Below are 12,616 nucleotides of genomic sequence, written 5' to 3' on the forward strand. Positions count from 1 at the left end.
GTCTGCATTCTGCTTCGCGAGACATTTCAGGCTCCGTTGCTTTCCTGACCTATTCATTACCTGGTGCACTTTCCGCTTTATCTCCTATAGGGCTGTCCTGTTTGGTGCTGGTGGACGAATCCTCCGTCGAACTTGTTTCCTCCACCACTAGAGATTCGTACACTGCCTTGGCCGTGAGCTCCCGTGCCTTGGAACGAGTTAAGGCTTGTACTATCCGTTCACTAAACCCGATCCCCCTGCGTCGCAGCAAATCCTCAGATTTGTTAGAAACCAAATATGGATACTGAGGCGGGAGATGTGCCGAGACGGCAGCTTCAGTGTCCAGTACTCCAAAAGGGCCTTCGATATGAATCTTAGCCACAGGGAGACAAACACTGGAGGTTTCCACGGCTTGTCTTATCTAAGCACATTCGCCCGTGAACTGGCCTTCCCCTACGTACGATGAATGCACCACGTCCATTGTGGCTGCTGAGTCGCAAAACGTTCTCCAGCTGACGCATAGCTTTCACAGCAAGAGCACTGCGTATCATCCTCAAACCAATGGATTAACAGAACGTCTGAATAGAACGCTGGCTGATATGCTATCCATGTATGTCGACGTAGAGCACAAGACGTGGGACGAGATCTTACCCTATGTGACTTTCGCGTATAACGCTGCTGTACAGGAGACTACACAGTTTACGCCGTTAGAACTTGTATACGGGCGCCACGTCACGTCAACACTTGACGCCATGCTACCTCTGGCTGATAATAGCCCGACCAGCGAACATGTGGAAGAGTTCGTACAAAGAGCCGAAGAGGCACGCCAGCTTGCTCGGCATCGTATCCGGAGCCAACAGCATACCGATACCCTTCGATACAACAAGGGTTGACGCGACGCCCATAATAATACCGGCGCCTGCGTGTGGGTCTGGACGCCCGTCCGTTGCCGTGGCCTCTCGGAAAAGTTAATCCGCCGGTATTTTTGTCCATACAAGGTTACACGCTGCCTCAGTGACGTGACCTACGAAGTCGTCCCCTGCAGCTTTGACTCAGGTTCACTTCGTTGTCGTCCTCGCGCTGAGGTCGTTCATGTAGTGCGTATGAAACCATACTATGCACGTACGTGAACGCCGAGATGCACCCGAGGAGCTCCATTACTTATGTCGCTGAAAGAACTTTTTGACGCGACCGAGACGGTCGATTTTCGCATAGGGGGCAATAGTCACAAAGATGTGGGGCTCCCGCAGCGCAGGACGGCGCGCGTAAAGGTCGGGGCCACGAAAGACGACGAAGTGCGTAAGCTGTACACTCTTCTTCTGGCCCGCCATTAAAGAGCAACACCTATATTGTAAGACTCTGTCTTCAATGTACTTTACAATATTTCATTTTCCTCCTAGTGAAATTACGCTCTATTACTTCTCCTAGGAGCTCAGTTTTGCGGAGGCAAGAAATACATGCCCCACAGCTTGAGACTGGAGAGTCGAATTGATTGATTGATTGATTGAGTACCTTTTATTTTACAGTCCTGCAGAACGCGTATTAGCACGTCGCGGGCCGCTCCCACGTCGGGACCGACAGGCCTAGCCTGCCAGCCGCATCGTGGGCCTGCTGGACAGCCCAACGTTGCTCAGCCAGGAGTGGGTTGCGGAGGGCCGCCTCCCAACTAGCTGAGCTGAGCTCAGGGCTTGCTATAGAGATACATCCCCAGAGCATGTGCGAAAGTGTTGATCTATCCCCGCAAGCAGGGCACGCGTCATCAGTGTAAATCTCCGGATATATCGCATGTAACGTGAACAGGTTGGGATAAGTTTCTGTCTGCAGCAGTCTGAATGTCAGTGCCTGAGGCCTAGTGAGCTTGGGGTGAGGAGGAGGGTATTGTCGCCGCGAGAGATAGAAGTGTTTAAGAAGTTCATTATAAGTGGCAGGCGCGTCCCTACCATGCGTAACCCTCTCTTCGGCCGTTACAGCGCCAGCGCGGTCAGTCAGTGCGCTCGCGGCAGCGTGGGCCGTCTCATTGAGGTTCGTTGGGACACCCGCCATGTGCCCAACGTGGGCTGGGAACCGAGTAAGCAAGTGATACTTCATACTCGAATGGCTTCATTCAAAAGTAAAAGCAGGTTGCTTGAGTACTATGGTGGCGGCCCAGTCGGGCAGCCCCCTTGATTTCCCCCCAAAACACACAGGGCAATGGCGCCACAGCGAGGCAAGGAAAACTTGATTTCGGCGAAGTGGCGACAAGGTAGTGACGGATGGTCGCTACAAGGTCTCGCCCCCCCCCCCCCCCCCCCCAAGAGTTCCAGAAGCTTAGGCATGAATGACGGAAGGAATGAAGAGTTGTTCTAGATAGGCTGGTTTCCCGTGGTCACACGAAGCTTTCTCTTCTTTATAGTGACAGTCAATTTCCAAGACTTCCTCTGGACGCGAAACCACACGAAAGCGGCCTTCATAGGAAGAAGTAATGGTGGCGTGCGTGGTTGTGTTCATTGTCGTGAAACCAAACACTGCATGCCCGCGGGCGACATGTGGGGGTGTAGGTCGAATGTGGCTGAGCCCGGAATGTAGCCTCTCTATGTGCAGCGCGGCCGCTGGCGTAGTGTCTGGCTGGGTGCCGAAAAACTCGCCTGGAACGCAGATTGACGACCCACAGCGCATATCGACTGCGCTGACTCCGAGGTCATCCTTGATTCCTGTTTGCAGCCCAAGCAGTTTTAGAGGTAGCTTTTGCACCCCAGAGCTGTTTGTAAAGCATGGCGGTCAATGACGCCTTCAATTGTCGGTGGAGACATTCGACCATGCCGAGCTGCGTGTTGTAAGCCGTGGTGCTTTGAAGGCGCGTATCGAGCGGTCTCGCCAAGGCAGAAAAAGCGAGCTTTGGTATTGCCGGCCTCGATCAGCAGTTATGCTCAAAGGGCAAGCGCATCGCGACACCCACGTAGCAACAAATGCTTCCGCCACTGTTTCAGCTGTGATGCCTTATGGAGGCGTCGCTTCAGGCCACCTTGAGCAGGGGTAGACAGATGTAAGGAGGTACGTGAAACCTTGGCAAGGCGGAAGAGACCCCAGCTCGTCTCAATGCACGTGATCGAAACATCTCTCTAGTGATTGAAATGGTTGCCCCGCTGAACGCGTGTGCCAGTTCACTTTCACGGCTTGACAGGTTTGGCAGCTTCTTGCACAGCTTCGAACAAGTTTGTTGATCTCTGGCCAGACGAAGCGGTTTGTAATAAGACTGTGTGTCTCTCTGATGCCGGGATGGCTTCGACCGTGCAGTGAATCGAATATTGGGCGCCAAAACTATTGGGGCACGAATGAGCTTTTCCAAGCTGGAGCGACGAGCCTTTCTCCCGCTATTGGCGCAGCTCGAGGTTGTTTTGATGGGGAAATGCTAGAGCTTGGGAATCCACAGGGCCAGCAGGCACAGCGCCGATTCGCGAAAGTGCGCCAGCTGCCTGATTTTTGATGCCAGCGATATGGCGGATGTCCGCAGAAAATTCGTAGAAAGAGGAAAGTTGCGGAAGATCACATTCTGAGTACGAGGAACTGTTCTTGAAACGGAAGTTTAGTGGCTTTTGGTAGGTAAGAATGTAAAAGCCACAGCCTTCAAGAAAAAAAAAAGAAACGAAAATTCTTGACAGCGCCATAGAAAGCCAACAATTCCCTCCCGATGGTACTGTAGCAAGTTTTTATAGTTTGAGGCGCTTCGACAAGAAGCCCAGCGGCCTCCAGACTGTGCTATGGTGCTGCTACAGTACTACACCCACTGGCGTGGTCGACGCGTCCACCATAAGGCGAGTCGGCACAATTGGCGACGGATGAATCAGCAACACTTCAGTCGCCAACCACGTTTTGTCTACCTGGAAGGAGGGTTCGTGCCCCGAGGATCAGTGGAAGGTAGGAATTTTGGAGGGGGGGGATTGTGAGGCAGTGCGTCGGTAAGCAGCTGAAGAACTTCCGCATAAGATGGTATTGCGCCTGTGAAAATCTATGAACACTAGAAAAAAACTCGTGCAAATTTCATAAGGAGCTTGGAGAGGGGAAATCCTCGACTGCCCACCTCCGTGGTTCCAGTGGCTTGATGCCTTGGGCTGAAATGCGTTGGCCGAGAAAATCAAGGGCTTCAACTCGAAAATGCATTTCTGGGGCTTTAGTACCAACGCGTGCTCATCCAGTCGCTCAAATAGAAGGTGAAGGTGCTCTTTGTGATCTTCGTCTATGCGATACACAACGAGAATGTCGTCGATGCCGACGAAAATCAACGGAAATGCGCGCGTAACCTTCTTCAGGAACCTTTGAAAAGTTTGCGCCACATTCTTCAAACCGTAAGGCATACAGAGAAACTCAAACAGGCCAAATGGAGTAGTGATCGCAGCGTTCGGAATGTCGCTGGGTTTCACAGGAATCTCACGATCATGAAATCGATCTTGCTGCATATTTTGGTTCCTGCCAGATGAGCGCCGGCGTCATTAGGGCAGGGGATAAGTGTCTATTGACTACAAGTTTTTCAGAAAACTGGAAAAATGCAAGCAATATACTAATCCACAAAAAGGAGGACGGTAAAGAACTGAAAAATGTAAACCCGTTAGCTTACTCCCAGTATTATATAAAATATTTACGAAAATGATCTCCAATAAAATAAGGGCAACACTGGACTTTATTTAACCAAGGGAACAGGCTGGCTTCAGGAAGGAATACTCTACACATCGGCAGCGGTGGCGATGGCACGTTGCTGCACAAGAGTGCTCAAACAACTGTTTTGAATTTTGCAGTTCCTTCGCTGCTGTCCGTCTGCAAGAATTTCCGTATCAAGCGCGATCTGCATTCTGCTGGCTTCGTTGACGCACCGTGTGTGGCTGCCTACGTGCTGTCATCACGTGAAGATACGCCCCCTTCCTTCTGGCTATAAAGCTGCGCAAGTCGTCGAGAGCCTTCACACATCGGCAGCGGTGGCGGTGGCACGTTGCTGCACAAGAGTGCTCAAACAACTGTTTTGAATTTTGCAGGTTAGTTGTCTTGTCTTACTGTTGTTAAGCTGCCAGTGCATGCTGCCGCCACTGCTGCCACTGCTGCCCATGGTCTAGTGTCTTGCTTGCAATGTCATCTGAAAATTTTGATCCTTGTTCTGCATGCTACGAAGACATTATAGATGGTGAAGAATTTATGACTTGTGCAGATTGCTGTCAAAGGTTTCATATAGGGAAGTGTGCAGGGGTTGGGGAGCGGAGTTTTAAAGCAAAAAATGCCGAATTAAGAAAAGTCTTGAAATGCTTGACATGTCGGTCTTCGGCGTCTCGCAGTCAGGATAGCAGCAGTGATGCATCTTCTGCTGTCCTATGCAAACGGCTTGCTGAGATTAGTAAGTCATTGGCAAATCTCACGGCCAAAGTGGATGATCTGACATCTTTGAAGGAAACCATTTCAAGCATTGAAAAGTCTGTACAACATATGTCTGACACGTATGACAAATTGCTCGAAGTGTCTAATAGGCATGACAAGGAAATCGAGCTCCTGCGTAAGAGAGTTGACGACATTGAGGCAAACCAGGACGGTCAGCAATTTCGAAAACTGCGTCAGGAATTGAACGACCTGAGCCAGTACAGTAGGCGGCAAAACATGGAAATACATGGAATGCCTGTGACAGATGGTGAAGATTTACTGAGCAAAGTAAACGGCCTTGCTGTAAAGCTTGACTTGCCCACACTTGTAGCAAATGACATTGAAGGGCTACACCGCCTTCCATCTCAACCAGACAAGGTGCCTGTGGTTTTGATCCGTTTTGCCAACCGATCCACAAAATCAGACTAGATTTCAAAGCGCAAAAAATGCGAAGATGACATTCGATTCTTTGATAACCTGACGGCTTCTAGCAGGAATTTACTGTGGCTCGCTAAAATGAAGGCTAAGGAAATGAAGTACGCTTTCGTCTGGTCAAAGGAAGGAAAGATCTACGCTCGAAAGCAACCTGGTGCACGAGCCATCAGGATCGCTTGTGAGGAGGACATTGATAAGATGGTTTAATCACTGTTGCTGCGAGACTGCGCAGTACACCTGCTCAAAAATGGCTTATTTTACTGCCGAGTCATTCACCGACTTTCTAAAGGATGGTGCTTACAATCCTCGCAACACACTATCTCTTTACCACTTGAACTGTCAAAGCCTAAAAAATAAATCGGAAGAAGTAGAAGCTGAATTAACGAAACTGAACTTTAATTTTGACCTTATTGCCTTCACTGAAACATGGTTTACCTCAAATGCAGATGTCAGCGAGTTTCCTGGTCACAAACCCATTTCAGTATTTCGAGATGGAAAGCGTGGTGGTGGTGTATCTTTATATGTGCAAAATTATTTGTGCTTTGAGGTCTTGTCGGATTATTCAATTGTTTGTACTGATTTTGAAACTGTTTGGATTGCTTTTCATAGAGTTACTATTATGGTTGTGCATCGCCCCCCTCAAGGAAATTCTGACAATTTTTTTCGCTTCATTGATTGTTTTCTGAAGTTTGCTAACCAAAACAACTGGCGTATCATTGTGCTAGGTGACTTCAATATTAACGTTTTGGAGGATAACGCTCTGAAGATTAACTTAAATGAAATAATGCTGTCTAATGGTTGTGACAATACTATTAAATTGCCTACTCGCATATCCTTGCACTCTGAAACATTAATTGATTTGTGCTTCACTAATTTCCCACCTCAGAGTTGCATATCCGGTGTTTTTTCTTCTGGAATTAGTGATCACTTACCTTTCTTTTCACTTTTTCCTGATACGACCAAATTGAATAAACGCGTTCACGCTCGTAGAGTTAATGATGAAAAGAGCATCTCCAGATTTTGTCACTTGTTGTCGACAATTAATTGGGTAGATGTATATGGTGAAAATGACTCGTCCCGTGCTTATGATATATTTATTCAGAAGCTGCTTGAATGCTATTACGCTGCGTTCCCAACTCAAACTATAAAAAAACATAGAAAGGCTAGAAAAGAATGGATGACAGGAGCACTTTTGAAACAAATTACACAAAAGAACAAAATGTTCTCTCGTTTGTTGGAAACGCGATGCCCGGATGATTTAGCTAAGTTTAAGAAGTTTCGAAATAAATTAAACTCAGATCTAAAGAAAGCTAAATCTTTTTTCTATATAAATAAGTTTTCGTCAATCTTGCACAATCCTAAATTACTTTGGCAAGGTATTAACGTTATTATAGGGAACAGGCAGAATTGTCTTCCCTCTGAGCTGAAAGTCAATGGCGTGAATTATGCTGGAGTTTCACTTGCCAATATGCTGAATGAACACTTTTTAGTTGCCGGAGCATACCGACCCTCTGCTAGCTGTCATTCAACTCAGTCTGTTGACTCATACCAGTGGCGTAGCCAGAAATTTTGTTCGGGGGGGGGGCTACGCCACTGGCCCAATATATATATATATATATATATATATATATATATATATAGCTGCGCGTTGCAGCTCAACCTCCTCCTTAAGAGGAAGCTTTAGCTTTAGCTCGGGTGCTCCTATTTAAGTACATGTAGAAGGGGAATTCGTTTTTCCCTGCAACCACTACACCAAATTTGAGGAGGTTTGTTGCATATAAAAGAAAAAGTTTAATTCTAGTGACTGCTGCTTTCGAATTTTCCATTTAGGTGGTCAATTATTTATTAAAAATTGGCCAAAATTGAAAATTTTCAGAAAACGAAACTGTCAAATTTAAAACTCCGTGACTCAACAATGAAAAATGATATCACAATTCTGTGAATTGCATCTAATAGTACATCTACAGCGGACAAAATAGATATGCTACACATGAATCTCAAAAACATTTAGTATTGTGGAAATACGGCTCTTGCAGAACCCTCGTACACAACGTAACCAATTCACGTAAGATACAAATTGACACAGCAAACTTGTCCGCTTTGACTGTTATAATAAATGCCGTTCATAGAACCACAATATCTGTTCTTCATGCATAGCTATTAGTTTGTAAACGTCGTGCTTCTATATTTTCAAACTTTCGAATTTTTCAAAATATTTTAAACAAAATTCGGGCCCTAAATCGAAGTTCTGTTTCCAACAGACACTAGGATTTAACTTTCTCTCTCAAATGCAACCAATTTCAATAAAAGCGATTAGCAGGGTTATCTCAGAAAAGTGTTTCTGCATTTTACAAGTATATGAATAGGCCGCGTTGGATTGGGCCCGAGCTAAAGCTTCCTCTTAAACAATTTATCGAGGGATCAAATACATGAATAATAACTGCATTGTCATTGCCAAAAATGCTGCAAACAAATTCTTGAAAGCTACGCACTGTAAATACAAGTAAAATATGTAGTTTTCATAAAATATTGCTACGGCACAATATGTGCGATCACGAAAGGCCAGCAGTGTGAAGACGACGACGACGGTTAGAAGCTTGCGCGGGCTGTTGCCTCTTGGCCAAGCGCAGCGTATTTTCCTTGTAAATATATTTACAAGGAAAATATACTCGTATGTGCCAAAAATTGTGCCCAATATAACTGACGTCAATGCTTCCACGTTTTTTGTCTATTTATTAGGTAAAGAAAATATCACACGAAATTTAGAATTATGTCAGTTCGAAACCAGAAAAGCAGTGCATGCGGCTGATATGAAAAATTAAAAGGCAGTGAACTGAACAAGTTGAGGACAAATATGTTCATGAAACTGTCATTCGAGAACCGTGCTTACATTCTTGTATAAATGCAATGGCCAGTGAAAAATCTCAATGACGCTGTCGTTTGTTCCAATGTATCACGCAGGAGTAGCTGTCCCTTGTTGTGTATCGTGAGTAATTGCACCGAAGTTATAGTCGTAACAGAGAGCACGTATAAAAAGCAGGAGTTTTGCAAGATATATGAGGGCAAGTCAAATGAATGAGCCAACAACGGGGTGCTTTATTTAAATGTAGTCTTCATGAGAATTTAGACATTTGTCCTATTGACTAACGAGTCGCGTGATTCCCGTCTTATAAAACTCCTTGGGTTGCTGCTTCAAAAAGTCTGTATCTGGTTCCCTTGAGCTGTTTTTTCGGTTGCTCCAAAATGTAAAAGTCGCAAGGTGACAGGTCTGAGCTGTATGGCGGATGTTGCAGCGTTTCCCACTTGAACTTTGCCAGTTTTGTATTAACCACATAAGCGACGTGGGGACAGGCATTGTCGTGGAACAAGATGACCCCATTCGTCAATTTTCCACATTGTTCGTTCTTGATTGCGACACGCTGCCGTTCTGGCGTTTCACAATATCGGAAACAATTGATAGCCTCTCAAGATTAAGCAAATTCTATCAGTAATGGACCCTGTCGATCGAAAAAAATAGTCAACAACACTTTTCCAGCGGAAATGATGGCCTTTACGTTCTTTGGGCGTGGTAAATTCGAATGTTTCCACTGTAAGCTTTGCCGTCGTGTTTCAGGCTCGTAGTAGTGGCACCAAGGTTCGTCCCCGATCACAATTGCAGGGAAGAAATCGTCACCCTTATTGTGATACCGGATCAGATGAGGAAAGGCAGCGCGAAACTTCTCCGTCTTCTCGCGATGGATAAAAATCTTGGGGATCCATTGCGCACCAAAGAGCCGATAACCGAGAAGCTCATGAATTATGGCGTGAACCGAACCGTGACTGATTTTCACACGCTCTGCCCGTTCATCGATGCTTGTCCTCCATTCTTGTCTCAGCTCATCAACCTTTGAAATTGTGCGGGATGTGATTGCACGATGGCATTGACCTGGTCTTGGAATGTCTTTGCAACTTTCCCATTCTTCTTTGAACCGTTTGCTCCCACGCTTTACAGTGGCCGATGAAATGCATTGTTTAACGTACACGGCAGCCATACGGTGATTAATTTCTTTTTGGGAAACACCTTTAGCTGTCAAAAACTTCGCGACACCACGCTGTTCAGCTTTTGGGGTGTCCATTATGTCAGGCAACCATGTTCAACCCAGTGTATGAGAGCATTAAAGAACATTTATTCTCACACATGCGTACCACTTTTGTAAATGAGACATGCCGTTCTCCTACGCGCATGCCTCGCAGATAATGAAGCGAACCATTATTGCGCGGTTAGGGTAGGCTCAGTTTCATTTGACTCGCCCTCGAACATTAGAAATGCAAAGATACAATGGGATATACAAATGCGAAAATACGGCTTGATAAAGGACAAAAAAGTGTCACTGGAAACAAAGTTCACTGCATGTATACATGTATACGTCTGCAGTCTGGTCATGGCTTCTGCCCAGAATCTTTATCTCCTCAAATCTCCTTTTATCTTTATCTCCTCGAATCTCCTTTATCTCCTTTTGCCTATATATGCCCACTGGCTGCTATGAATAAAACAGTTGAAAGTTACCGCGTGTGCTGTTTATGTGTTTTCTTCCTATGTCCCCGTCTTTTTTGCGGTCAATATGATTTGCAGTTATCACCCTTGGACTTTATACGAAACATGAGGGCGACGGCGACGGCAGGAATGCGCCTGGAGTGTCCATATAATTGCTTTCGCAATAATACAATAAACGTATCCGGCAACTGAAGCGTCCCGTCGCCCATTACTTTCCGCAAAAGAAGTATCAAAATCGAACTTTCACCATGCGAGAATTCGCTGCGCCGCAACAATGTATATTTTTTTTTCTGTGAGGCGGAGGCACCGAAATGAAAAAAAAACGCATAGGAAAGTATGTTGGCCAGAATCGAATGCTTACTTCGGGCACCTAATGGGGCTATGGAAGGAATGCCAAAAAACACATGAGACGCTTGGTCCACTCAGAACCATACGCATACTGCTCAGTATCCTACAGCGGCGAAACAAGACTTTCCGGAAAGGTTCCGCTCAAGGAATGCGGTGCAATCCTTCGAGTCACCACAGTGATGGCGGCGAGCGACCATTTTTTTTTTTGTCGTCTGCTAGCCAGAAAGCGTCCAAAACTCTGTCAGGTGAAAATCCACTCGGCCAGAGCAAACCGAACGCGCACCGAAGTGCACCGCATGGTGGTCGGGGCCATACGAGAAAAACGTATGCGCTCTGGCTGGCTCGGGCAGGCCGCGGGTAGGGTAACGAGAACAAAAAAAAAATGAAGAGGCTCAATGTGTCCTCGCGAATAAAAGTCAAAGTAGAAAAAAATAAGAACGCAGTTACTTTGGCTGGCTTTAGTGTCTTGACATGGATGTTCTGGCGTAGGTTAAAAAAAATGTTGATATTTTTTTTATGTGACATGACGGCACAAATGAACCACCCCAACGCTTCGTCTCATTGGACCTCGCTGCCTGCTTTGTCAACTCGTCTGCTAGTGTGTTGATTTGGCTTGTCTAGTTGTATGTTCCGATGTAAGACTTTAGAAAAGTCAATAGACCTTTCGCGTCAAATGTTTATAAGAACATTAAACCCACAACGTTCCGCAACTGAATATCTAAAGCACGACTTTGGAAATGTCAATGCACCTTTCACATCAAGAGCTTATGAGATTTATACCCATAAAGTTTCGCAATTGATATCCATGCGCTCCATAGATTCCGTGGCCTTGGTGAGACGCCGCGGCGAGCCCGCTCACCGTCAAAGCACCCTTGAAACTTTGTGCTCGGATGGGACTGCTTGGCGTTATGTGACTCCCGGTGTATGGGCGTTGCCACGAAATCCAGCCCGAGTTTGCAATCTTCGCGGTTAAATGTCTTTTCGAGCGTCAAAAAGACATTCTAGACAAAATCCAGAATGATTTCCGGCGCCGGGGGTCGCTTTGGTCGGCGGTGCATGGACAGCACGAAAAAATTTCGGGGGGGGGGGCTGAAGCCCCATAAGCCCCCCCCCCCCTGGCTACGCCCCTGACTCATACTTACCCTCTTGCAGTACTGAATCTATATTTTTGTCCCCTACTTCAGTGGATGAAGTTATTTCTATCATTAATTCATTCAGGAACACCTGCTCACCTGGAGATGACGAAGTTGCTGCTTTTCCTATCTAATGTGCTGTAAATATTATTGCTGGCCCTCTTACGCATATTTGTAACAGAATGCTTCTTTCTGGTGTATTCCCTAGCAAATTAAAAGTCGCGCGCGTTACCGTTTTATTCAAAGGAGGCAACAAAAATGACCCAAATAATTACCGTCCTATTTCGGTATTGCCTCTGTTTTCGAAGTTAGCTGAGCGTATACTCTATAGGCGACTAAACAATTTCTTACAAGCTAAACATCTTATTTGCCCCCAACAGTATGACTTTCAGGCCGGTAAATCAACAGAATCTGCTCTGTTAGATATTAAAAACTCTATTATTAACAATTTTGAAACTAAGCTTTTTTCTGTTGGAATTTTTCTCGACCTGCGCAAAGCTTTCGATTCTGTGCAACATACAATACTGCTCCACAAATTAAAAACTTACGGAATCCGTGGAGTGGCAAATTCACTATTGGAAAGTTATCTAACTGCACGGATACAGTACATTCAGATTCATGATGTAAAATCCAGTTTTGGTATGATAAAATTTGGTGTCCCTCAGGGTTCAATTCTGGGACCACCTTTATTTATTCTCTATATGAATGACATTGTAAACATTCCATTAACTCCTAATATCATGATGTATGCCGACGATACTAATGTCTTTTTTTCCGGCTCCAGTCTCCAAGTACTTGAACACCAACACCT

This window comes from Dermacentor albipictus, chromosome 9 (genome assembly GCF_038994185.2).
Source record: "Dermacentor albipictus isolate Rhodes 1998 colony chromosome 9, USDA_Dalb.pri_finalv2, whole genome shotgun sequence".
Lineage (NCBI taxonomy): Eukaryota > Metazoa > Arthropoda > Arachnida > Ixodida > Ixodidae > Dermacentor > Dermacentor albipictus.